This window comes from Dermochelys coriacea, chromosome 4 (assembly GCF_009764565.3).
Source record: "Dermochelys coriacea isolate rDerCor1 chromosome 4, rDerCor1.pri.v4, whole genome shotgun sequence".
NCBI classification, from domain to species: domain Eukaryota; kingdom Metazoa; phylum Chordata; order Testudines; family Dermochelyidae; genus Dermochelys; species Dermochelys coriacea.
This window is the reverse complement of record NC_050071.1, coordinates 25,015,907-25,043,228: the sequence shown is the minus strand read 5'-3', so window position 1 is coordinate 25,043,228 and position 27,322 is coordinate 25,015,907. Positions and strand designations below refer to the sequence as shown.

The 27,322-nt window shown below is 43.0% G+C and overlaps 1 long non-coding RNA gene across 1 annotated transcript; it reads left to right on the top strand.

Moving 5' to 3' along the window:
- Positions 1-26,897, top strand: LOC122459727. The gene is made up of 3 exons (XR_006280594.1): positions 1-165; positions 1,080-1,208; positions 26,787-26,897. It is a non-coding gene; the product is annotated as an uncharacterized LOC122459727 (long non-coding RNA).
- The last annotated feature ends 425 nt before the right edge of the window (positions 26,898-27,322 follow it).

The following is a 27,322-nucleotide window of genomic DNA, read 5'->3' as shown; positions in this document are numbered from 1 at the left end:
AGATGTCTCCCAAGTCCCAGGCTAGCACCCTAACCACTGAACCATCCAGTCTCTCACTGAAGCATAGTTCTATTCTATTTGTTTTTTTATAATATGCTGAGGCAAGGAATACTATTCCAGAGTTAATCATATAGCATTCTTATCAGGGCCCCACATGTAACAAGAGTGAGTGCCTCCGTCCTCTTTTCCTAATCATAATGCCAGCTGGTTTGTTTGAACTTCCTCTCTCTTGGCAACAGGGAGTGGTTTAATACATATCTGTTTGTGTGTTATAATTATAATCCCACCAGCTGAGGATGGGTTTGTTACAACTTGTACTTGAATGTTAAACCTGCCATATACTAAGAACACTGATCATGAAGCGTCTTGTAGATCAACATCAGAATTTTCCTATTGAGATAAGGTGAAGCTTTGCCTGTAGTCCTTTACATAATATACTGCCCTGGCAAGAGAGAAAATGTACAAGCTGTAACATGAAAGCCACTCTGCTTGCAAACAGACAACACTAAATTAATGTGGTTTAGACTAGAGTGGATACAAGTTGAGATGAATTTCTCAGTCAGAGAAGGGATGAACATGGATGAAGAATGACAATAGTTTGAAAAATGTTATAATTTATTAACCACCAGCAGCATGCACAGCACTGTACAAGCATGACGAAAAGCACAGGGACAGAAAAGCAAATAAAGAACTAACAGACGTAACAATGAAGGAACAGAAGCCAAAATAGGGAAAACAGACTAAAAATATTTAGATAAGGTAGATGTATTGGAGGCAGAAGGGCCTGATGGTAGGGTAGTTAAGGAACTACCTGAAGCAATTATCTGTGAAGTCCTGGAGGATGGGTGAGGTCCCAGCCTACAGGTAGCATTTTTGCCATTCTCCAATTTTTTTTAAAAAGAAGAAGAAAAAAAAAAGGAAAAAAGATGACTTGGGAATTATAGACCAGTCAGCCAAACTTCAGTACCTGGAAAAATACTAGAACAAATTAAACAGTTTTTAAATACTTGGAGGATAATAAGATAAGGCGTAGCCAAGAACAAATCATGCCAAACCAACCTAATTTCCTTCTTTGGCAGGGTTACTGGCCTAGTGGATTGGGGAAGCAGTAAATCTGATATGCCTTGATTTTATTAATGCTTCTGACAGTCTCAGATGCTCTCATAAGCAAACTAGGGAAATGTGGTCTAGACTAAATTGCCATAAAGGTAGGTGCATACATTGTTGAAAGACAATACTCAAGAGTAGTTATGGCTCACTCTCAAACTGGGAGGATGTATCTAGTGGGATCTTGTGGGGTCAGTCCTGGGTCTGGTATGTTTGATATTTTCCTTAATGACTTGGATAATGTAGTGGAGAGTATACTTCTAAACTTTGCCAGTGACACCAAACTGGGAGGGGTTGTAAGCACTTGGAGAACATGATTAGAATTCAAAGTGACCTTAATGAACTAAATAAATTTGTCTGAAATCCAAATGCAAAGTACTTCTCTGGAAGGAAAAAAAAAGTCTAATGCACAGCTAAAATAGGGAATAAATGGTTAGGTGGTAGTACTTCAGAAAAAGAATGGGGGTTATAGTGGGTCACAAAATGACTGAGTCAAGGTGACGCAGCTGCAAAAAAAATAGCTAATGTTCTTGGGGTGCATAAACACAAGTGTCGTATATAAAAATACAGGAAAGGTAGTGGTCCCACTCTACTTGGCCCTGGTGAGGCCTCGCCTGGAGCACTGTGTCCAATTCTGGATGCCACACTTCAGGAAAGATGTGGACAAATTGGGAAGTGTCCTGAGGAAAGCAACGAAATTATAAAAGGTTTAGAAAACCTGACCTAGGAAGAAAGGTTTAAAAAAAAAACAAAAACTGGGCATATTTATAATGAGAAAAGCCAACTGAGGGGGGAACTGAGTCTTCAAACATGTTAAGGGCTGTTGGAAATTATTTCCCAATATCTAACCTAAATGTCCCTTTCTGCAATCAAAGCCCATTACTACTTGTACCCATCTCCAATGAACATGGAGAGTAATTGATCATCATTCTCTTTCTAACTATAAAGGCAGGCTTCCAAGAGGCTGTGGAATCCCCGTCACTGTAAGTTGAAGAACACTTGTCAGACTGTCTAGTTAATTGGTCCTTCCTCAGCTGAGGGGCTGGATTGTGGACTTCAAGGTCCCTTGCAGTCTTACATTTCTAGGACTCTACTGTCCTCGCCTTGGAGAGCTTACCATCTTAGACCCAGAAAGACAAGATGTACTTGTTTATTCCAAAGAAGAAATTACTTTGGATAATTGTTTTTTAAAAGATCCTTAACCTGTTAGTTTTGTAGGTTTTTTGGGTATGTGCAAAGGTCTTGTGGAAGAAGTGTCCTTTAGGAGGGGTTTGAATTAGTCTATCATATCCTTACCCTCTTCTGCAACCTGAAAGTTCTTCTATACCTCAGAGCCAGCTTAGAAAAAGCTACAAGCTGAAAGTGATAGACAAAGGGGAGGTGTAAACTGGCATTACTGACTGAGGTATTGGTAGTGCTGATAAGTCAAACATGCACTTAAGAGGCAAATTTTTTAGGCTGAACTCAAAGCATTTGAATTTACTCAGCCGCACCTTCATTTGACTGACTTGAGCTGTAAAAATGTCTATGATACCTGATCTATTTCAGAGCAAGCTAACTAAGAAGCTGGCAAAGAGTTACATTGAAAGCCATGTGGCTTTACTCTCAATATCCGGATCCCTCTAAAAAGCCCTTCTAGCTGGGACACAGAACACAGTTGTCACTTGTTGCATTGGGAGATATTCTTGTAATGTGAGAAGGTGCATACTTCCACACTCATCTTGGTGGATCTCTCTGCTGTACTGGATACTGTGGAGCCTTGATACATGGAACACTGCTCTCCCACCTTAGAGATATAATGGGAGTTGGTAAGAAGTGGGTTCTCCACTGACAAGAAGTTTCAGAGATAGTGCCGATCTTTCTTCTCACAGGTAATGCAGAGGATCACAGCATGCAACTGTTTTTCCACCACGAGACACAGATTTCCCATCCTGTTTAGCAATTATGTGATGCTACTAATTGAGACTACATAGACACTGCCCAGCTCTATACCTACTTCACAAATACACAAGTTACCATATCCCAGCTCTGCCAATGCCAATGAGGCATTTGCACCTGGAGAAAGAGCCGCTATCTTAAGCTCTCCCAGCATATGGCAGAGGTAATGCTCTGGGGAATGGGAAGCACTTCAGTGAACTTGCCAGCACCACATGATCATCTTGACTGTCTTGAGGTTCTTCCCGATTCCTCAGTGTTATGATACCCCTAACTAGCTATGACTATGAAAAATATCCTATTCCAACTATAGCTGGCCAGAAGACTTCTCCGCCTCCTGTTAGACTCAAACTTGGCCCTGGTGTTCCTCTCATTTGTGACATGCAAAGATCACTGAAGTGCACTCTGAAGTGGGTGTTTCCATTCCTAGTTAAAGCTCCTTTAGGTTTGGAGAGCAGCCACTGACCTTACCACACCAGCGATGCCTGTGCTTCCAAAGACTTGTGTTGTCGGAAGTTAAAACTGCACATCCGCACTACGTTGCTGAAACACTACATATGGTCAATCCTCCAGTATGGATGTGAGAGTTGGACGCTTAGAAAGGACACAAGTGACTCAGGGCATTTAAGTTTTGATGTTGTGGAAGAAGGTTAAAAAGTTAACCAGATATCACCTCATTGTTCATAATGTTAGTTGAAGAGGGTGATTCTAAAAAGGGCACAACCATTTGATACCCTGGGTAAGAACAGCAGCTTTCTGTGGACACATTGGTGGCCGATTGCAGAGCGACTCCATTCTAGCAATCATACCATTAGGTAAAATTTTAGGAAAACCAGAAAGGAGGGGGGAAAAAAGACCACCAGCTACGTCGGGAATATCACCAGATGGATGGATATCTAAGGGAGTGGAAGTTTTATAACTGTTTTGCAAGTGTGAAAGATGGAAGGGGAGTTATTCATAACCTCTGTATCAGAGCTGTCACTTGAAGAAGCCACTGCCACCTGTGCTGCACTAGGTCAAATACCAAGTTAAGTTCAAGGTCTCAGTCTTGCAAAGCCTTCCAAGGTACTCCTTCTCACTCACTCTTCACAGCCATTGTGAAGTTGTGTCTCTCTGGAAAAAATGGAATCAACAGTCAGAACAGTGAGACTTGTGAGCTCACATAAGAGATTCTTGTTACACAGCTGGGAGCAGCCACTGGAAAAAACCAAACACAAAAAACCCACACACCAACAACTGCATTCCTACTATAAATAAAACACAAATCCTCTTGGACTGGGGCAGGGGAGAGGATGGAGAGAAACAGAAGCTTATCTTAATACTTTTCAAATTTGTATAATGCTTACATACACAAGTGATGAACATATTACAAGCAGCAAGATTAGATTAGATTGATTTATATCTAGCCAGACTATTTGTCAAAACACTTATTGTACAGTTAGATTTATTGAGTTAACTGTCAAATATATCTGTGAATCAGCAGAGAAACAAAACCTAGTATTGTGCCAATATTTCTGGCCCAAAGACAGTGTGCATAAATAATGGATAATAGCAGGGCCTGAAATTCAATCTGTAGCACCAAGGACATCCAGCTCTAACAATAGAGCAGAAAGGGCTCATAGAACCGTACTGTTGCCTACTGGATATACAGACTAGTCAAACCAGTTTAAAACTGTCCCAGAAAAATATTAAAAATCAAAATTGCAAGCAGAGACTAGTGGGCTCTAGCTTGAGTCACACCATGTCAAATGCCACACAGAGCTCCAAGTAAAATGAGAGTTGACAGAACTAGCATCCGTATTTAGAGGAGGTAATTTTAAGAGCTTGACCTGCTGACCAGCCTGTGAGGAATTTCTCATGTGTGTGTGTGGGGGGGGGGGAGGGGGGGGTGATGAGTCCCCTAAAACTCAGGCTAACTAAGGGAAAATATCAGCACAAGAGACTTTTTTGAGGCTGCACTTTGTTCTCAGGATATAGTTTATAAAGAAGGAAGCCCCTCTCAAACACATACATCCTTCCTCCAACAGATCTTAGTTGGGGGTTAGCTCATGGATCTCAGTTCTGCTTTTGGCCACAGGAATTTGGTGAATCAGATGCGGTCCTCCATCTTTTGAGTGATCTCTCAGAGCTTAGGAAAAAAAAGCTGCTCCTTGCCTACCAGCAGTGCTCGGGGAATGGGCTTTCAGATCACAAAACTTCTGGGCCAGTGTGACCCAGTGATGACAGGTTGATATACTGTATCTGCCAAACTAAACTCATGTTTGAGCTGGGTTTGGCAGACACAAACATGGCTGAACTAGGCCAACTAAGATTACTACCCAAACCACTTGCCTGACAGAGTGAGTGAGTGCGTGTGTGTCTGTCTGTCCATAAGCATGGCTTTTCCTTTTGTACTTGCTTCATTCAAAGTTATCTATATGCGAAGGTCCTGCTGCTATTGCTCACATGGTCACTTTTAATATCAGCTTTTCCTTTCTTACCTCCAATCTGAAAATGTCACAAATAAAAAAAATATATATAGCAATGAGAATTTTTTAAGATACACATGGCCTGTTTTGAAAGAGCCATTACACATGGTTGCCACTGTTTAGAGGACAGTCTTACATTTTTAAACACATTTGCACAGCTTTTCCAATTAAAGGTGGGAAATACAGAGTTATGCATCAAACTACCTCACAGAAAATCTGAGCAGACCTTTATACTGCCATATTGGCAGCAGGAACCACATCAGTGCACAACATGGAATTGACATGTCTGCAGTGTTTACCTGAATATCCAAATGCAGAACTCAGATGTCCTGTCCAGGTGACCATATCTGAAATCAAGTCTCACATTATTGTGTCTTCTACAAGTAACACATTCAGATTTGTTGAGTGATTTGCCTGACGAATGTTCAAGCATCTGTAACCAAAGCGCTGAGTCTTTGATTTTTCACCGAAAGCTTTGTCCAGCCTCGGTATTGAAGACTGCACTAAAATGTGTTAGTTCTTTATTTTCTTACTGAAGAATTTGCTTACTGAACTGTTCAACAGAAATACCTTATTAGAGCTAATTTGTGGCCATACATGACTGTTCAGTAGGAACATGAGGGAAGGAAATCTCTGCTCCAAAACCAGGCCTCCATATTGAATAGAAGGAGGATCTCAGTTTAGCTGTACACAGTTTAGCTGTTCTCATTCCATTCAGCAGAGGGAAGGGGTGTACATATACACGAGCCAGTTCATTACAATATTGTAATTAGAAATGGGCTCAAGCTGCAGAATTTAGATCTCACTATCACCACCTCAGAAGCTGAGCAGGTGTTCAGGTCTTAGGTGTTTAGGTCAACCCATTATAAAAACAACATCCACTTGAAAAATTTAGATCTCAAATTATTTTTGAGATTGTAAACAACTCCCATAGCATGAGGGTGTTTGGTTCAGGCACATCTCTAATTAGCTCTCTCTCAACTCCAGGATTCAACTAAAGTAAAAAAAAAAAATCTGGTAATTTGTGGGTGTAGTTTCATACCTGTAATGTAGGAGATTTGCTCTGTCATACTATCCAGGCCTGCAGAACCAGGAAGATGCTGTGGCAATAAACAGCGAAGGCCAGCTTCTTAACTGGCATACATTGGAGTAGCTTCACCTGAGTCAGTAGAGCTACATCAGTTTACACTCACTAAGGATCCAGCACAAGAGGTTTCCAAAGTAGGCAATGAGTACAAATCTGTCTGAAGACAACAATCACGGAAGGGAAGAACAAAGGAAGTGGGAAAGGCAGGGAGTAGCAGAGAGGAGAGGGGCATGGCAATATAAAATTATTCATATGTGTAAGTGATGACAGGACTGGATCCTAGGACAGGGAGAAAGGTGAAAGACAGACAGCAAAGAGTGGAGGAAAGAGTTCTACTCTGTGCAGGGTATGGATTGGAGAGTTGAATTCAGTTTTCAAAGAATCATGGAGCTATAGATCTATTTCAGGATCTGATGGACTATATAAATAGTCACTAAGTTACTTCTGGGGTATATTTTCTTCTAAAAACCTGATAATGAGCTTGAACCTCCCCATTCATTATCAGTCATTTATTCTGATACATTAGAACTCATTTCCAATGATGGGTTGTTTCTGTTTTTCAGAAGTTGTATTTCAGCAAGTTCTGGTTTTGAATGAGTTATTTCCACCTTCCCCCCCCCCCCCGCCCCAGCAGCATTTAAAAATAGCTTTCCATGATCTGTATCATTAACTGGCCCCCACTGCTGCCCCACACACTGGGGAAAGAGTTCTTGAACCTGGGAAAAGTTTAGCGGCTGCCAAGTGTTACCCAACATTGACTTTGGTCAAGAAACCTAAGTCCAGTATTTATCAGGATCCGTGGTGATCAGTAATTGGTCTTGCAAAGGGAGTGCAATGACACAGAAGGATATTGGAATATGGGTGGTTATAACACAATTCTAAAATGAGGCAAAGCATTCCACTTTATTTTTAAAAAATAATCTCTGCCACAGCCCTAGATACTTGGGAGTGGCACAAATGGGCTGGAGCACAATAGGAATTGGGCCTCTGGCTCCAGGACGCCAGCTCTTTTCTCTAACCCCTCCGTGCCCTGCTCAAGAAGAAAGCTTTAATACATAGCGATACAAAGTGTTGGACAACATTTTCTAAGCTTGTAACTTAAAGTGTCACAGTGCCAGAAAAGTGGCATTAAGCTGCTCTTCTTTGGCTCGGTATACAGGACATATAATTAACTCAAGTTACAGGACAACATCAGGCATCTGTCTGTGTTTTAAGATAAATGTACATCAGAGGACTGAGCAGTGAGAATTCAAGCTGGAGAAGAAAGCAGGCGGGCAGTTCTAGCAAAAGAGAATTACTAGACAGAACAGCGCCCCCTATTGGCAAAGTCTGCACAGCAACGTGTATTCTTTCTAGGACTTCGATGCAGTGTGACAGAGAATGTTGCAAACAACCAGTGCTGAGCATACGAAGGTGGTGTTCTCTGGCAATCTACATAGCAACTGCATGTTGGGGTTGAATCATATGTAGTATTGCCTGATGTGCCCAAATGGACCATTAACCTGGCTGAGGCTTTGAAGCCTTTTAGAACCAGGCAGGCCCCTTCTACAGTTCCAGCATCTAAATTTAAAATTGGCATTCACTTCTATCTTGCATTTAGAATCTTCCCCAACCCTGTAGCTTGATATCCCTTGTCGCAGTAGCCAAGATGGTTTCTATGCCTCTCAAGAACATTTGTCATCCGTGCCTATTCCAGTGAACGTTGTTCGTACAGAAAGAATTTTGGCATTGGTTCACTGAATCAAGTCTGTGGGCCTTTCAGCCTGTTTGCCCTTTGAAACTAGCTAGAGAATTGAAGGACAGTGGGAGTTGTAGTGTTACCTGTTTCCTGTATGAAATCAGTCAGCCTGGTAGCAGTAGCAATGTCACTCATTCTGCTTCGATAAAAGGGTAGCCAAAGAGCTCTGGAATGAGAAGCATTCCTCCAGAGTCCTATGGAGGCGGCATGTGTTCTAATAATACACATGCTACGTGGGTTCCATGGAACACAGTGGCTCTTCTGCTGGACCTTTATTTTCTCTTTCCTAAAACTAAATAGTAAGGGGATAATTTCTGTAGTCTTCTGGGGTGTGTGAAGGCAACCAGCTTTTTTCTTCTTAAGTGAAGAGTTGCCAGTCTTAGATTTAAAGCTAGACTGGGGACTTACACACAACTGGAATATTGTTTCAGCTATATAAAAGGAGTAAGGGATCATATATGTAATGAATATCTGTGTGTCAGTTGTACCTCTGTTGTGCTTCTCTGCTAAAGAGCGATAGCTTAAATCCAGAACTAGTTATATGGATTTTGGGTGGCCAGCAGGGGGGAGGGGCAAGGAGGAAAGGGTGGATCTAGAGAAACCCAAGATGCTCAAAGGATTTGATTTTTCAAAATAGCTCTAGACTAATGTTGCTTTGTAAAACCAAAAGTCATACCTGTTTTTTCCCAGATCCGATTCCTTCCCTGTGCTACAAATATAGAAGGACCACTTAGCTGAGTTCACTCCCCATGCTGAGTTTTAGGGTTCAGACAAGACCTAGATGCCAAATCAACCCAAAATTGGGTGTTTGCAAAACCAATAAGAAAAGGCACAAGTGGAATGCGGCTTCTATAGCTAGAATCTGGAAGAGCTGTAGTGGCTGCCCTCCAGGCAGGAAAGATAGCAGTAAAGCTTCACTTGGTGTTCAAAAGTGACTCCTTCCACTTGGCACAGATGTAACCTTCATGTGCTCTGAAGAGAGTCATATTCAATCCTCCTGTGTTGGAATGGGCCTTTAAGGAAGAAACTTTGGGGAAAGGGAGAAATCCCAGCAAACAAACCCTATATTTCCCCCAAAAGCTTATTCTGAAGTTTAAGCATCTTAGAACATTTGTATGTTTCACTGAAGTGTGTGTTTTGGCAGCTTGGGGTTGGCGGGGCATGGGGATGCTTTAATAGGGTGAATCCTTAGCAAAGTGAATACACCAGTATTTATATAGATGCTTTATGCTGCTGGAGAAGGACTCAGGATGTGGTCCATGGAATAGCAAAATGGGCATTTCTCGGTCTACTTATACATCTCCCATCATAGTATCTGAGCACCTCAAAAACATTGTATTTTATCATCTCAACACTGTGATTCAGGTTAGAATAAATCTGAGATTCTATCAGAGCTCATGACACAGTGGTACACTCCCTCTAGATCTCTTATGGGCAGGGGCTGCATCTGCCCATGTGTTTGTATAGCACCTAACACAGTAGAGTCCCCATCCTGAAAAACAACTCAAGTTGGTGTTCAGTCCAGGCCGGGTATGGAGCCTGGCCTTCTCGAAGTCATTATCCCTTTTCTTTCCTCCCAAGCAGACACAGTGTAGACATTGGCTGAGAGTTGCGGGAGGTGTGATTGCAGCACATCTAACTAACTTGGGTACCAATAGCAATGAAGCTGCAGGCTAGCCACTTGACTATGTACCCAGGGTCCTGTACAAACTCGTGCAGCCTCTGCTGACAGCATCACTACTATTGATAACAACCTACCTAGATTAAAGCTAGCTCAGAGGACTTATAGAGGGCAAAGGGAGAGCTGAACTGAATTTAATTCCTTGTTCCTGGACCCCTGGTTGAGAATTGCTGTTTTAGAGGACAGTTATTTTCACAGGGGTGTGCCCAGATTTATTTTACATTGCTCTGTGTTTTCCGTTTGTTTTAAAAATGGAAGCATATTAAGCATCAGCTTTAGCTCAGTGCATAAACATTTCAGATATTGTAAAAAAAAAATCTGATGACTTTCATGTAAATCTATGGGGTAGATTAATTTCACTAGTTAAGGATGAGGCATAAGCTATCATTCCAGTAGTGACCTTTCTTAGCATTAAACTTTATTACATGGATTTGGAAATCTAGATTATCTCTGGCTAAATTAAAAAGACTGAATGAAGCAATGTGTATTAAAAAAGTAACATCACATCGGGTGCACAAGCTTTCTGGAACATAGTCTGCAAATAGAGTAGTTGCTTTGGGCGGAGTCCTTTTGCAGACGCTTTGACTGGGGTCAGGAATAAAATGACCACAAGCTATGTTCCGATTATCTCCGAGGTTCATGGAAGAGGATTTAGCGTGGAAAGAACTTTTAGAAGGATTGGCAAACAATTTGCGTAAGATAAGGTTTGACACAAATTCATCTATGGATTGGAGCCAGGATTTTGATACTTGGTCTGAGGGGGGGTAATTGAGCCAAAGACTCAATTATCCATTAGCTTGCATGTTATGGACTCATTAACACCAGTGCAAAGTGAAGGTAAAATTATACTACACCAGAAGGGTAGCATTTTACACTCACTTTGCACAACTGCAAAGGACTGAGGTGCAGGGCAAACGTTGAATTGGGCCTTGAGAGAAACTTCATATGGGTTAAGAAGGCAGGAGGAGGTAGTTATATTAGCAGTTTTCTGTGAAGGGTGCAAAGGGCTATATTTACTGTTGTTCAGATAATAAGCGGGTCATGACACCTAGCTAAAGGATATTTGTGCTTTGGGAATAAAAAGTTCCTATGTGCTGCAATTCAAACATGCTTTAAATTTTAGAATGTCAGCATCTTTTAGACTGCCACTCAGAGCAATGGCCTGCTGGTGTGGGCAGGGTGAAGATGAAAATCAGAACAGAGTTCACTTTTCTGTAGCTCTTTCATATAAAATGGCCACAGAATGCTCCACAGGCAATTGCATTCTCTCTATGGACATATATAGAAAATGACAATGGTTACATTATTATACCAATACATCTGCAGTTGTGGTGGGGGTGTACAAGGGCCAGATTGCAGGGAGAATGGCTAACCATGCAAAGGTGGGGGCTCAAAGTAAAAGTGGACTAGTTTTACTAGAGAGCAGGCCAGAAGAAGAGATGGGCCTTGAGAAAGATTTGTTAGACAAAGCAAGGCTACTTCAGATGATGGAAACAACAAGGGAAAAGGGTGTAAGAAACAGACTGGAGAGAAAGGGAAGAGATACAGAGAAGTAAAGTAAAGCGGTTAGGGTGCAGAAAAGGAAATGAGATCAGTGAGACTGAATGATCTCCTTAGCCAATATCATAATTTTAGAAAAGCTTTCTATTTCTCCCCCCTCACCTCGCCACCCTTAATGCTAACTATGAACCCAACTACCCATCTGCTTGGCACTCACATCAAGCTTACAGTAAACTGTATATCACCTTTGTATGCAGACATTTTTAGAAGTAATGCCAGATAAACAATATTAGTCTTCTAGAAATAATTGGAATATTGCATACAGATGTCCTTGAGTAGATAAAAAGTAGTATTTGGTGCAGGGGTTAGAAACAATTGGAATATATATTCTGTATACTTTGAAAAAAGCAAACATGAACTCTCGATAAGGGAGAGGATGAAAGGTTTGTGCTAACAAGGTAGAATTTAGGAACTGTCCATCTGCTGTAGATAAGTGGGCAAGATAAAAGGGCAAGAATGAGATCATTCTTTGAAAACAGAAGATGAGCGGCAAACCTGTTCCCCAGATTGGTATGTACCTACCTATACTTAATAAACACTGGCTGAGCAATCAGACCCTGCTCCCCCTTAAGTCAATAGGAGTTTTGCCATGGATTTCTGTGGGACCAACTAACAGCTTCTTAAATGGATAAGAAGCTAATGGCCATTTCAGGGGTTATGGTGAAGTGTTATTTTCAGGAATGGGTGGAGATACGAGTCAGCCTCCTTTGGGGGAATTCAAGTTTGGAAAATTAGAGCAATAATGGAAGGGAATTACATTCCTGTAATCTTGACTAGATTTAGATGTGAACAATAAATATGCATCTGAGCAAATATCTACGTGTGCAATGTTTCTAAGAGGACAATCTGCATTTTTACAGATGTGGCAGGAGGTCAAGCCCACCATATTGGTTCATGACAGTATTGAGGACTGAATCAAAAGAGGAGATGGGCAAAGGTTTCAAAAACTAAAACAAAAAAAACAAAACACAAAAACACAAAACAAAAAACCACTTAGGTATTACGTATCCAAGGTAATTAGAAAATTGAGTTATGCCAGCTTCTAAAAGCCAAGGGTAGAAAACATATGGAATTAGTTACTGAAGGCTATTGCAGCAAGAGAGCTTAAATTAATTCAGGAGATTACTTTCTGGGGAAGAGGACCAAGTTATAGAAAAGAAAAGCAGGGAAGTGAGATTCAAATAAACGGTCAAGGACAGACATATTGGACTGGGTGGTCTTTCCTTAGGGCTGGGCTAGGAGCTGTTTGGCATTTCGAAGGTTCTTCTGATAGAAGCTTTCAAGAATCAACCATTGACACAAGCATCAGAGAATTATGTGATAGTCATTCATGCTAGGGAAATGAAACAGAATACAGGAAAAGAGACTGTGGGGTGCAATGAAACAGCACTTTAGAACAGTTTTTTAGTTATGAAACAGCTACAAAACCCAATAACCCACCTCTTAGCTTGGAGTAGCTGCACAGCGCATACCATGCTAGTGCTCTATGCCTTTATTTGCTCCCTGGACCAATTAAAGGTCTAGTGCTAATCTTTAGAGCCTTAATAGTGGAACCATGCTATCATAGAGACCCTGGAGTCCAAAGCATTGACTAGTGACACGGCTGAGGCAAGAAGTTGTTTTTTCTTTGCCTATTGTCACCTTAGGTTAAGAATACTTTATTTACGCATCTTGCGGGTTCTGCCATTTCCTTTATGGACATTTTATTCCTTAGCTACTGTAATTTCCTGCACAATTTTCACCTCATTCTTTACTGTTGATTTTCTTACACTTTTAAATTTATTCCGTAATCTTTGAAGACAAAAATTGAAGGTGAATGAAATGCTATGTCTCCTTGGTGTCAGTCACATCACTATTTGGTATGGGGCTGCAATCCGGAGGTCCTCTCTCAAAGATTGAGTCAGGTCTCCAAAGATATCAGTTTTTCTTCCTTGGCTTAAAAATTCTACAAGCCTCCCTAATCAAGTGACTGTATATTGACTTTGATCAGAGTTATCTTTCGGAGATTCCTTGGCCTAGTTTCTTCTGAAAGGCTCTCTCGGACTCAGACATCAGCCCAGTGTGCTTGTAATCACCCTCTTGTCGTGGGATGGCTGAAGTGCAGTGGTACACCCATCTCCTCTGTGGGCCACGTACTTGGAGTGTCTCTGGCACTAGACTCGAAGCACGAGGTCCTCTAGACTGTAATGGTCAGTTGAGTTCCCTTTCTATCAACTGGCTTCAAACACTAGACTCCTCTCAGCACCCCCGGAAACCCTGTCTCTGTGTCCAGCCTCACCAACCAACCTCCTCCCTGCCGGGAGGCCTTCCTCTCCTGATCATCTTCCTCCATTCAGGAGCCAGAAGAGCAGCCTGCCCTATCTGCTGCTTCATCTCATGCTAAACCTGCTGAGCTAATTATTCCCACAGAAGCCCAAAATCTCCGACATCAGCCCAGCAAGCTAAAGTTGCTGAGCCAGTGTCAGAGATGCCGAGGTGGTTGTGTCACAACAGCCTGACCCTAACACCAGACAGAAAAGCTACAGGTAGATACTGGTCCTTTGGTATCAGCCCAGCAAAAGTAGAAATGCTGAGCTAAGAGCTTGACATGACTAAAGCAAGGCGAAGACATGTAGCCAGTTACTTCAAAACATCTGTGCCGTAAGAGTAGATAGCAAGCCAATGACTTCATAGAGGCCTTTGACTGGACATCAGCTCAGCAATCTAGAGTGCCGAACAGGTATTAAAGTATATGGGGGAGCGAGCGCCACTTCCTCTAAGTCTGGGTGGAATGAGGAGGAGACCAGTCCCTGGTATCAGCATTTCTGCTTCCGCTTCACAGCAATGTTTCCTCAGTATGTCCTGAAGCCATTGGGAACCTTCCCAGTGATGCTGCTTCAGGGCACACAGGCTAGTGTGCTCTCCAGTCCCCTCTCCCCCACCTACACATCCCTGTTCACACACCCCTTCCACCTTCACCCCAAAGCTGAAAAACCAACAGGGACAGGCCCTGAAAAGGATGTTCCTGATTTTGAGGGTGCACATTCCCTTTCGTTAGAGTGACAGAGCTGGGACAGAAAGGTGGACTAGAAATAGAAAGTTGGACAAAGATATGAGGGATAAAGAAAATGAATCTGCAGCAAGCAATTCCTGCCTTGCTATTTGAACAAGATTTTCATGAGTTGGACCTTTTTTCTCCCGAAAGTACATACATATAAGAGAGAGAGAGCAAGAGCGAGCGAGCAAGCATGGACAAGCAGCATTTAAAAACACGCCGTCTGGTCTGGACAGGATTTTTACTGGATAACTTGAATTCTTGACTAGACTGTCTGGGATAAGGATTTCAGGAAGTTTTCCTGCCTCTCAAGAATGCTCAGTAAATGACTAACAGGAAAGTTTGTACAGTGCATTCTAAATTCAGATGCTACTGCTAAAATGAAGCCTCACTGATGACACCTAGTGTTTCACCAAATTACAATAAGGTTTTATAATGTTTAATTCTCACAGTAGCCAAACGGGGTTGGAGCTGTTCCCGGGGCATCTAAAGGCATATTTAGGTGGTTTTCCCCTCGCCTTCCCGCATTCTTGGAGGGGGCAGGTAAGAAGTTCTAAGGCTGCTCAAATTTGCACCACAGGAATGGTTCCCAAGAAGCTATTTCTGATGGCCCAGGACTGCTGAAATGCAGTAAGCTTTGGCCATTCATCCTCTTGCCTCAAAACACCCCTTATGCCAGGGCTGATCCAGAGTAGAGGCCATAGAGCCAGCTGTGCACTACAGCAGAATTCCCAACACAGAAAAGGCCCTAATTGACTGTTTAAGTGAACTTTGACAATGGCGCAGAGAGAATTTGGAGTAGGGGCTAAGGACCTGGTCCATGGTTTCCAGTGCCAAAGCCTGCACATTTTCATGGCAAGTTAGGCCTCTTTGGAGCAACAAGATGGTAGTTGGAAAAAAAATCCCTCAATGGCTCTGTCAGGAGGTCTTTTTAATCTTTCTACTGAGATAACAGGAGCTGTTTCAAAGACAAGGAGTGCAATAACACAAAACACTATCTATACAGCACGTGAAATGTGGGGTACTATTGAAATTTAAGAAATAGTTCCCCTAAACATTAAAGAACAGGAAAAAAAAACAAAGGAATTGAAGTAGAACAGGAGATAGTAGTAAAAGTGGAACTAAAAGCCAATATGTTCCCTTCTATGGTTCCCCTGGCACAGTCCCTCTGCACCACCAAGGCAGGGCTGTGTCTGTAAAGCAAAATCTGTCCCTAAGCCTCCAGAAGATAAGTATTATCTCTGTTTTACAGCTGAGGAAATGGATTCAGAGAAATGCACTTACTTGTCCATGATCAGTCAGTGAGTCAGCAGCAGACATGGGACCAGCCCTAACTTACAGGTCCCTGCTCTGGACACGACAGCATGCTTCTTGCCAGATTTTTTGGGGCTCACAGATCTTCTAAGCTTTGTATGAAAGCTGGTGGGCTTTATAATAACTGTGTTCTTAATTTCAGGCTTTTCCAAGTGTACATGCTCTAAAGGGAAGCCAACAGAGATGACAGCTCACATGAGTAAGGGATGAAGGCTCCTCACTCTTATCATTGTGAAACTCAGGAATAACTATTGAAATCAGTGGAGTCACATACACAAGTGTAGAACCAGTGGGAAAAGAAAACAAGGGTCAGAGAGTTAAGAACCGCTGGCACCACAAACAAAAAGTGAGTGCAGTACAAGCATTGCCAGTTTCCCAGAAGACAGCTTGTCAAATCTATGAGCCCTGAAATAGATTATGAATCACATACATTTTAAGTTTCAGGGGAATCATGAGAGATACAGAATGTGCCAGTGGAGATAGCATGAAAATATGTAACTTGTTTTAACATTGATTCATATGTGACAGCGCAGCCCCATGCCAAGACCAAAAGTTTGCCCAAAATATTCCCCTCAGACTCTTAACTAAAGCTTATCATGGTAGTTACCGATGCCTGAGGTCAGCTAGCATGGCTGGTGAATATTGTGATAGAATAACTTTCTCTTTTCCTCCATAGGGCTACACTGTAATTGAGGTGTGTGACTGCAGTACATGCACGCATACCTAAACAAGCTTTAATCTAGGTTTCAGAGTAGCAGCCGTGTTAGTCTGTATTCGCAAAAAGAAAAGGAGTACTTGTGGCACCTTAGAGACTAACAAATTTATTAGAGCATAAGCTTTCGTGAGCTACAGCTCACTTCATCGGATGCATTTGGTGGAAAAAACAGAGGAGAGATTTATATATACACACACAGAGAACATGAAACAATGGGTTTATCATACACACTGTAAGGAGAGTGATCACTTAAGATAAGCCATCACCAACAGCAGGGGGGGGAAGGAGGAAAACCTTTCATGGTGACAAGCACGTAGGCTAATTCCAGCAGTTAACAAGAATATCAGAGGAACAGTGGGGGGTGGGGTGGGAGGGAGAAATACCATGGGGAAATAGTTTTACTTTGTGTAATGACTCATCCATTCCCAGTCTCTATTCAAGCCTAAGTTAATTGTATCCAGTTTGCAAATTAATTCCAATTCAGCAGTCTCTCGTTGGAGTCTGTTTTTGAAGCTTTTTTGTTGAAGTATAGCCACTCTTAGGTCTGTGATCGAGTGACCAGAGAGATTGAAGTGTTCTCCAACTGGTTTTTGAATGTTATAATTCTTGACGTCTGATTTGTGTCCATTCATTCTTTTACGTAGAGACTGTCCAGTTTGGCCAATGTACATGGCAGAGGGGCATTGCTGGCACATGATGGCAAATCAGACGTCAAGAATTATAACATTCAAAAACCAGTTGGAGAACACTTCAATCTCTCTGGTCACTCGATCACAGACCTAAGAGTGGCTATACTTCAACAAAAAAGCTTCAAAAACAGACTCCAACGAGAGACTGCTGAATTGGAATTAATTTGCAAACTGGATACAATTAACTTAGGCTTGAATAGAGACTGGGAATGGATGAGTCATTACACAAAGTAAAACTATTTCCCCATGGTATTTCTCCCTCCCACCCCACCCCCCACTGTTCCTCTGATATTCTTGTTAACTGCTGGAATTAGCCTACCTGCTTGTCACCATGAAAGGTTTTCCTCCTTCCCCCCCCTGCTGTTGGTGATGGCTTATCTTAAGTGATCACTCTCCTTACAGTGTGTATGATAAACCCATTGTTTCATGTTCTCTGTGTGTGTATATATAAATCTCTCCTCTGTTTTTTCCACCAAATGCATCCGATGAAGTGAGCTGTAGCTCACGAAAGCTTATGCTCTAATAAATTTGTTAGTCTCTAAGGTGCCACAAGTAAAGCTTTAATCTAGTTGCTTTGGTTACCAGTAGCAGTAGAGCTGCAGGAGCATGAACTGTGCAAGCCCTTCTGGGACTGTGGGGTATGTACTTGAGTGGCTAGCCTGTCCTGGAGTCCTTCACTGCCATGGGTACTCATCAAATCTAGGTGAAGCTAGCTCAGATATATGATCAGGGGTCTGGGGCACATGACTTATGAGGGGAGGTGGAGGGAACTGGGCTTGTTTAGCCTGCAAAAGAGAGGGGGGGGAGCGGGATTTGAGAGCAGCCTTCAGCTACCTGACGGGGGTTCCAAAGAGGATGGAGCTGGGCTGTTCTCAGTGGTGGCAGATGATAGAACAAGGATATTAGGAAATGCTATTTCTCTAGGAGGGTGGTGAAGCCAGAATGGGTTACCTAGGGAAGAGGTTGAATCTCCTTCCTTAGAAATTGTTAAGGTCAGACTTGACAAAACCCTGACTGGGCTGATTTAGTTGAGGTTGGTCCTGCTTTGAGCAGGGAATTGAACCAGAGGACCTCCTGAGGACTCTTTCAACCCTAATCTATGATCTAGATGTGCTGCAATCACACCTCCAACAGCAGTGTAAACATACCCTAAGAACAAAGGGTATGCATACAAGAGAGTTCCCCTGTGTAGGGAGAAAACATAGCACAAAGTATAGCATTTCACAGAATTTACAAGCCAATTACTTCATAATAAAGTTTTTACAGAGTATGTGTGTGGAAGAGAAGGATGTAAAAATAGGCAAAAGTTTACTATTTGTCGCAGCACTATTGTGATAACGCTGCTAGAACAGACTGGAAATCAAGATACCTGGTTTGTATTCCCAGATCAGTCACTGAATTGCTGTTTGATCATGGGCAAATCATGCTCAGATCAAAATTTTCAAAGCTGTGTGCCCACAGTTGGCTTCCTAAATCCACTTTTAGTCACTTTAATAAGTGCAGCCCCATTTGCAGAAGTGCTGAACACTCACAAGTCCCTCTGGTGCCTGCAGGTATTCAGTCTTCAGGCACCAACCTTTGATAATGTTGGCCCTTGTGCCTCAGTTTCTTCATCTGTGAAATGGTGATGAACCAGCACTGTTGTACCAGAAGCTCTGCGAGATTTCATCACAGTGCATTTACTAGCATTAATGAATGTAAAGCACTGCAAAAGTGCAGAGAACACCACTACTAAAGATCAGAAGGGAAACAGGCTTGTCATTGTGGCTACATGAGCATAAAACAATTCTTCCTGTTTGCTGTTTTGAAGAAAAAAATCAGCTAAAATTAATGTACATTATTTTCTCACTGGTAGTCAGCCTCTGCTACTGAATGCTGCTTTATGCCTGTTGCTAGAGATAATTAATATAACATAAATGTGGCCAGACTTTTGCGCAGCTATAAAGAGCCATGAAGTATTGTTTAAAGGCCCCTGTTAGGAGAGGAAAAAAAACAGAAGCTAGAAAATCTATGCTCAATCCATAATATTAGAATCCCACTGATTCCTGCTGGAAGTTACGGAGCAGATTCCATTGGTTCTCTGATAAAAAGGATTAAAAAAAAAAATAATGTGCTTACACCACTTTTTTTATGCTTTCAGATGTTTGGATCAAGTCAGACCATGGGGAGAAGCAGGAAGAGTGTGAAATAATGTACAAAGCCTAACTTTCTCCCTAGACACTGGCCTTCTCACACAGGTTAAAAAAAAAAGACAATAGGAGTGGAATATGTATTTAAAGTGCAAAGTATCCAGGCCAATACATGATACTTTTTTCAGAGTAGCAGCTGTGTTCGTCTGTATTCGCAAAAAGAAAAGGAGTACTTGTGGCACCTTAGAGACTAACAAATTTATTTGAGCATAAGCTTTCATGAGCTACAGCTCACTTCATCGGGTGCTCACAAAAGCTTATGCTCAAATCAATTTGTTAGTCTCTAAGGTGCCACAAGTACTTTTTTTTTTTTTTTTTTTTTTAAACGTGATACTTATAGCACAAAGTATAGCATTTCACAGAATTCCTCCTCTTGGGTTAGTTTCATGTTCTCCTACTGCACTTTACAAGTGTTTTCAGCTGACCTTGTGTTAACCAATTTTGTGAACTTCACCTGATGATACTTGTAACTTTGTAGGGTATCAGGTGAAGTTCACAAAATTGGTTAACACAAGATCAGCTGAAAACACTTGTAAAGTGCAGTAGGAGAACATGAAACTAACCCAAGAGGAGGAATTCTGTGAAATGCTATACTTTGTGCTATGTTTTCTCCCTACACAGGGGAACTCTCTTGTATGCATACCCTTTGTTCTTAGGGTATGTTTACACTGCTGTTGGAGGTGTGATTGCAGCACATCTAGATCATAGATTAGGGTTGGAAGAGACCTCAGGAGGTCTTCTAGTCCAATTCCCTGCTCAAATAGGCAAGTGAGGGTATGTCTACATACAGATGCTTTGCTGACATGGCATAGCTGTACAGGTATAGCTTACGGGGCCCCATAGCAGACATGTGGTGTAAGCTGACAGGAGTTCAGCTGGCATATCTAAACCATCTCCCCAAATATTAGCTCTGCTGACAAAAAGGACTCTTCTGTGGACATAATTCCATTAACACCAGAAGTTTTGATGGCATAGTTATGTCAGAGAGGGGTTTGTGAATTTTCACACTCCTGCCAAACATAACTAGGCCAGCAAAAAACTTCATCGCAAGGCTTAGCCTAAGCAATACTGTCATCTTTCCTTTTTTTCCTGCATACCTACTGAAAGTGTGTCGTTTGGCCATATTTAGCATTTTCCATTATGCCCATGGGGTTGTCAGAGGCATGCAGAATAAGGCCCTATTTTCAGTTCATGCCAGATTTCTTGGTCTTCCATGGTGCAGTTACATGGCTGTCCTCTCTAACTTGACCTCAGACCATGAATAGACCAATACTGGGTGAAGATGAAAAGACAGAAGGCATATGCAGGAGGTCACATGGCCTATGGATACATTTCAATAGAAGCACAAGACTGGCACAGCAACATACTGGGCCAGCCTATGCCTGATGGATGAATCCATCTGTGATTGCTTTGGTCACAGAGACCTCTTTGGGACTGTCACCTGATGGTGCTGAAACTACCTCTGAGCCCATTTTCCCTGCCAGCTTGGGACTCCAGAACCCTGCCCTGTTGAGACAGACATGCTACCCCGCTGCAACACAGACCCAGGGTCTGAACCATGCCCCCAAAGCTGCAGACTAACCAGGAAACCTGCTCAACAGGTTTCCTATCTCCAGCTCCCAGTGGGATCCAAACTCCAAATAAATCCGTTGTTTACCCTGTATTAGCTTTATACAGAGTAAACTCATAAGTTGTCCGCCCTCTATAATACAGAGGTATGCACAGCTGTTTGCTTCCCCAGGTATTAATCACTTACTCTGGGTTTAATAAAATCACTTTTGTTTATTAGCAAGTATAAAAAGTAGGATTTAAGTGGTTTCAAGTAATAACAGACAGAACAAAGTAAGTTACCAAGCAATATAAAAGCACCACACACAAATCTAAGCCTAATACATTAAGAAACTGTTTACAGGCAAATCTCAGGTGTTCCAATAAACTTATTTCACAGACTAGACTCCTTCCCAGTCTCGGCCCAATCCTTTCCCCAGTACAGTCCTTATTAGTTCCAGGAGGCATTTTAGGTGAAAAGCAGGGGCTCTCTCATGACTGGGACCCTCCTTTGTTCTCTTCTTACAGCTTTGGCACAAGGTGGGAATCTTGTCTCTCTGGATCCCCACCCCTCCTTCTAAATGGAAAAGGACCAGATTTAAGATGGATTCCACCATTCTTCCTGGACTGGCTTACACAAACATGGGAAGGCTTGCAAGTAAACAGCCATTTACAACTGTCATAGTCAATGGGAGCCATCAAGATTCTAAACCATCATCAATGGCCCACACTTTGTATAATTACAATACCACCTCAGTTATACTTTATATTTCTAGCTTCAGATACAAGACTGATTAATAGAAGAGGATGAACACACTCAGAAGATCATATGCTTTGTAATGATACCTTACAAGAGACCTTTTGCATGAAGCATAGTTCAGTTACATCGTATTTACACTCATAAGCATATTTCCACAAAACATTATAGACTGCAACGTCATACCATCTGGTAGCATATTTCTCTCACCAACACTCCATTCCCATAAGCGAAGGGAGTACTGAGTTTTTGCAGCCTAGCCCTGACATCAGGTTGACAATTGAGCCGATTTAAAGTGAAGCTCTCCTAGCAAAAGTTACTACAAAAATGATAGTGCAGGGTTTGATGTTTGGCTTCCACATCAAACATGAAACATGAACTGAGGCCTGGTCTACACAACAAGGTTTTGCCAGTATAGCTATGTCTGGCAGGAGTGGGGGGGAGGGGAGAAGAAGGGGGAAGATTAAAAAAAACCCACACCTCCTAGCCAACACCCTCACCCCCAATTTAGATGCAACCATGCCAACAGAAAAGTGTAATGTGGACACAGCTACCATTGATCTGGGAGGTGGTGCAGCTATCAGTCCTTTTATCAAACTCCTTCACAAAAAGGGAAGCTGGGGAAAACAATTCAAAATTTTCAAAAAATATTGAAATTGTAGCAGGCAAAACAGAAAAAAGTTGGACATTTATTATGTTCGTTTTCCTTCCTCCCCTCCCCCCGCAGCTCTACATAGGATGCGGAATTTAAAACAGTGACTTCTAGGTCCTCCATCTCTCAGTCCTGGGTAACGCTGGCTCCTCAGATGCTCTTAGGGCAATTGCTCCCTTCTTCACATATTAAACAAGTCTCTAAGTAAGAGGCTTATAGTGACTATGGGAATGCAACTTATTTTGACACAGCATTTATTTATGTTCAGTTTATGTTGAAAGATTCATCCTTAAAAGAATGTTTAATCAAAAAGTACTTTTTGGGTTTCAACCATTCCTTGCTTTTGTTTGCTGTATTTCTAAAACACACAGGAGTTGTGGGTGTTTTCTGAACCAGTGAATATAAAACAGATTGAAATAAGGTTTTTCCCCCCCGAATTTCTCTTCTGCTCACACATTACTTTTCTTTTGACATTCTGGTCCATCTTTCAGCAAGATGAATGATTAATTACAGCCTGTACCAGACAAAAGAGGTGCTGAAAAAGATGAACTGAAATGTTATATATGACTATTAATAGTTATGTTTCACACACCTCCTGTTCCAAAAGCCATTCCTTGCTACTTCTTGTCCACTAATGTCTGGTTAGACCTAATTGTCCTGACAGAACATTCTTCTAGTCTCCTGATGACTCAAGTATGCTGAACAAACAGGTCTAGTAATGAAAAATGGATGAGCATTTAAAAAAAAAAAAAAGAAAAGAAAAAACCCCACCCCCACCAAGTGTATCGACTTTCCTATTGCCCATTACTCTCCTTCACCATTCTTTGCCCCCCCCCATCGACTCTCAGAATGCCTTCCACCTCAGACCTGCATAAGGCTGTGACCAGAAAGCATCAGCAAGATGGTGATGACAGTGGTGCAGTGAGGTGGCAATGCAGCCATGGGTGCCAGATTTGTATAATTTTTGGTGCTCCCAGAATGAGTCCAAGCAGAGCCATCCTGTCCATTGGATGGGCTGGGGCAGCTGCTTTGGGGCAACTGGCCCCAGCCTGCCCCCCCAGCTCCCTGCATCACTCATGGGAGGGTGCGGAAGCCAGAAAGAGGTGGGGCAGAGGCTTGGGGGAAGGGGTGGGGAGGGGGAAAAGCAGGGGTGGGAAGAGGTGGGGCAAGCTGGGTCACTTGCTGCTGCCAGGCCCCCGCTAATCCCCCAGGCCACCCTGAGCCTTGTGCTCCCCTGAAGAATGGCCCCTCCTCCCCCAAAGTGTGGATCCATCCTATGGATGGGATGGTTCTGAAAATTTACGCCCAAACATTGGTGGAGCCAGGCCCACATTCCTGAATATTGGTGGAGCATGGGCACCATGGACCCATACAACTCACTGCCTATGAACGCAGCATCAATAGATTACCTTGGTGGGTGTCAGGCAGAGTATGACAGCAAGGTGGAAGTTAACACATCCTTGCCCCTGCTGTACACCTGTAACAGGTAGCCTTTTATTGATTTCTTGGGGTGTGATCACATGCTCGAATATATGCTCCCCAAGTGACCTTTGAAGCCACCACAAGAAATGCAGCAGTTGATTTTTTCCAGTTTAAATTACACAATTTTAACTGTGATGTCTCCTGACCCTCCTCACAGCAACAGTTTGCTAGACCAGTCAAGCCATTTCTATCCTCCTTATTTGTCACTTCCTTCATCCAAAGAGAGCAATCATAGGCTTAGAGGCCCTTCTTGCAGACCTTCGTCTCAGCCTCTGATATTGAGACCAATTGTTGCAAGTGAAGTGCACCACCCCTTCTCCAAGGCATCACTCCATGCCCTCCATCCCTCTGAGGGTGGGAAAGCAAGTAATATGCACATGCTCATGGTCATTGGGCTGGCTCAGAGGGCTGGGGTGTGGGACAGGGTGAGGGCTCCACCTGGGGCCAGAAATGAGGGCCTTGGGTGCAGGAAGGATCTCTGAGCTGGAGTGGAGCTGAAGAGTTTGGAGCATGTGAGGAGGCTCTGGGCTGAGACAGGGGGTTGGGGTGTGGGAGGAGGTATGGGCTCTGGGTGCAGGTTCTGGGCTGGGACTGAGGAGTGTGGGGTGCAGGAGGGTACTCCAGGTTGTGGCTGAGGTGTCTGGAGGGGGATCAGGGCTGGGGCAGGGGGTGCAGGCTCCAGGCAGCGCTTACTTCAAGCAGCTCCCGGAAGCGGTAGCATCTCCTGCCTCCGGCCAGCAAGAACCCCCTTGTGGTTCCTGGCCAATGGGAGCTGCAGGGGCAGTGCTTGGTGGGGGCAGCACACAGAGCCCCTTTCTGCCCCTATATGAAGGAGCCAGAGGGAGGACATGCCAGCTGCTTCCCAGAAGCTACACGGCATGGAGGCTAGAAAGGAGCCTACCAGCCACACTGCATAGTGCCACCAACCGGCCGGTCAATGGCCCAGTCAGCGGTACTGACCTAAGCCGCCAGGATCCCTTTTTGACCAGGTGTTCTGATCAAAAACCAGACACCGGTCACCCTAGGCAGAGCATAGGGCAAGCCACCCACTGCGTAATCATGTCTTGCTGACCTCAGAGATTCCCATGAAGTATTAACTGGGTCCCATTCATGACTGCTACTGGGCAGCAGCAAAAGGAATCTGCCAACGGCAGTACTACTTAGGAGCAGTGCTGCTAAGGGACAGGTGGAGGCACCAGAGCAGCGTGGAGAAACCAGCCTCCATATAGATACCCATGACTTCATAGGTGTAGATTGTCTCTGCTCCAAGGATCCCCAGAAAACACAGGACTAGGAGCCCACTCCCTATGCGCTCCTCAAAACTGCTCCCATCTAAAGGGACAGCTGTGAACAAGCTCATCATCATCTGCCTTGCTAAGTTTCCTGGCCCTTCTACTTCTCTCCTCCGGGTCTCTGTAGGATGAGAATCTAGCTGTACTGCTGTGGAGTTCTTACTCTTCCTCCAAACAGAATAGTCACACTCAAAACTTCTCCTTCTAGGGTGTAGTTTTTTTGGTAACTTAAATATATAACCTCTGCGTAAGGTCCCCCCAACCCCCCCCCAAAACATGGCTATTGGTAGGGTTCCATGCAGGACCTTGCTTGCCCCAGCCTCAGCAATCCATCCTGTTTTCTAACTGGTGTTTAGAGCTCAGAACAGTAGCAGCTAAAGTCTGTTTTTATGTTGCACCTGTAAGAAGAGTTCAAACATTTGAAATGAGGATGATTTCACCCAGGGAACCTGCATTTCTATGAACAGCTTTGGGGTACGTCTACATGGTGATTAAACACCCATTGCTGACTTGTATCACTGGCTCAGGCTACAAGACTGTAAAATTGTGGTGTAGACATATGGGCTGTAGCTAGAGCCCAGGCTCTGGGACTGCACAAGGGGAAGGGGTGGGGGAGAAGAGAAGGTCACAGAGCCCAGGCTCCAGCCCAAGCTCCATGAGCCCAAGTCAGCTGCAGGTGTTTTATTGCAGCATAGACAAACCCTTAGAGTCTGCACCCTGGTTTGCTAGCTCTGATTACCGTGAAGGAGCAGCACTTAAATTCTGCTTCACTTTCTTCTGCACTTAATGCGCTCCCTTGTGTTCTTTTTGACTGATCACAGCTCTGCAAGTGCATATTGCTTTTTGAATGGTCAGCTCATGCTGTTGAATCTCTGCCTTCTTGGTCTCTAAACTTCACATTTTTAAAGTATAAAGTTGGCAATGGCAGAGTCAAATCTCTAAATTCAAAGCCATGATTGTGGCTTTTTTTAAAAAATATAAGATCCTATATACAAATAAGTTGCCATGAACCTTGACTGCGTTCCTTGTTGGAACACACTATGCCTCAGACACTCATTATGTCAGCCTGATTCAAGTTTCACCTTCCTTCAAACTAAAAATTGTTGTAGATATCTAATACTTTCCCTGTTGCATATAAAAATAGAGAGACCTTTGCCTCATCTGTTTTTTCCACTACTGCAATTGATATGTGGTCTAGCTGAAACCTTTACTGAAAGGGTTTCTGGTTTTCCATCAAACTACCAGCTAATTGCCTGTGACTGGCAGACTGGTTAATTCATCCATTAACAGTGCCATTAGAGACTAGCAGCTTATGCATTCTCATTCCCTTCAGCATTGAGGCATTAGATATAGGCTGTGTGCCATCCGAAATGCAAGAGAGCTCCCGTCACATGTGGTGCAGTGTAGCAGCATCAACACTCACCACTTCAGAATACATTAACATACGTGGCCTTCCAACTCTCACAGGCCTTTGTTTTAGTCTATGAAACAGGTTGCTACCGTCCACTACTGGTGTCCTTTTGTTGTTCTTGGAACAGGAAAACTGCAAGTATTTAGAAGAATTCCCACCAGGTCCTGCTACAGATGATCAATAAAGGTGGTTGTGACCACGTTTGTGTTTTTATTTACACACAAAGAAAAATTATGAAAAATGCTGTGGAGCACAAGAGAGAATCAGTGGGCAAGAGTCAGAGTCTCAAGCATGCTAAGGGTGTTGAACCAGTCGTAAAGGCCATTAAAAATGGAGGTACCTTGAGAGACCCCCACAGAAAGAAAGAATTTAGCAGAATCCTGCTCTCACTCCCCAAGTTATATTTTGACTTTGCAGCCACAAAGAAATCAATAGATCAGTTTTGCATCGAAGCAGCTCTCCTGATCATCACCTCAGTCACTTCTCTTCCCCTTAGCAGCCCTGCTATCATCCAGCTAGGCCTCCATTATCTGGAGGAAAACTCCCTAATTTTAGATTAAAAAATCCAAAAAAGGACAAAGAATCCTCAATCTGTGGAATAAAACATTTAATCAGAAACCAGAACACAGACAGAAACCTAAGAGTCATTTTTTTTCCCAGTTC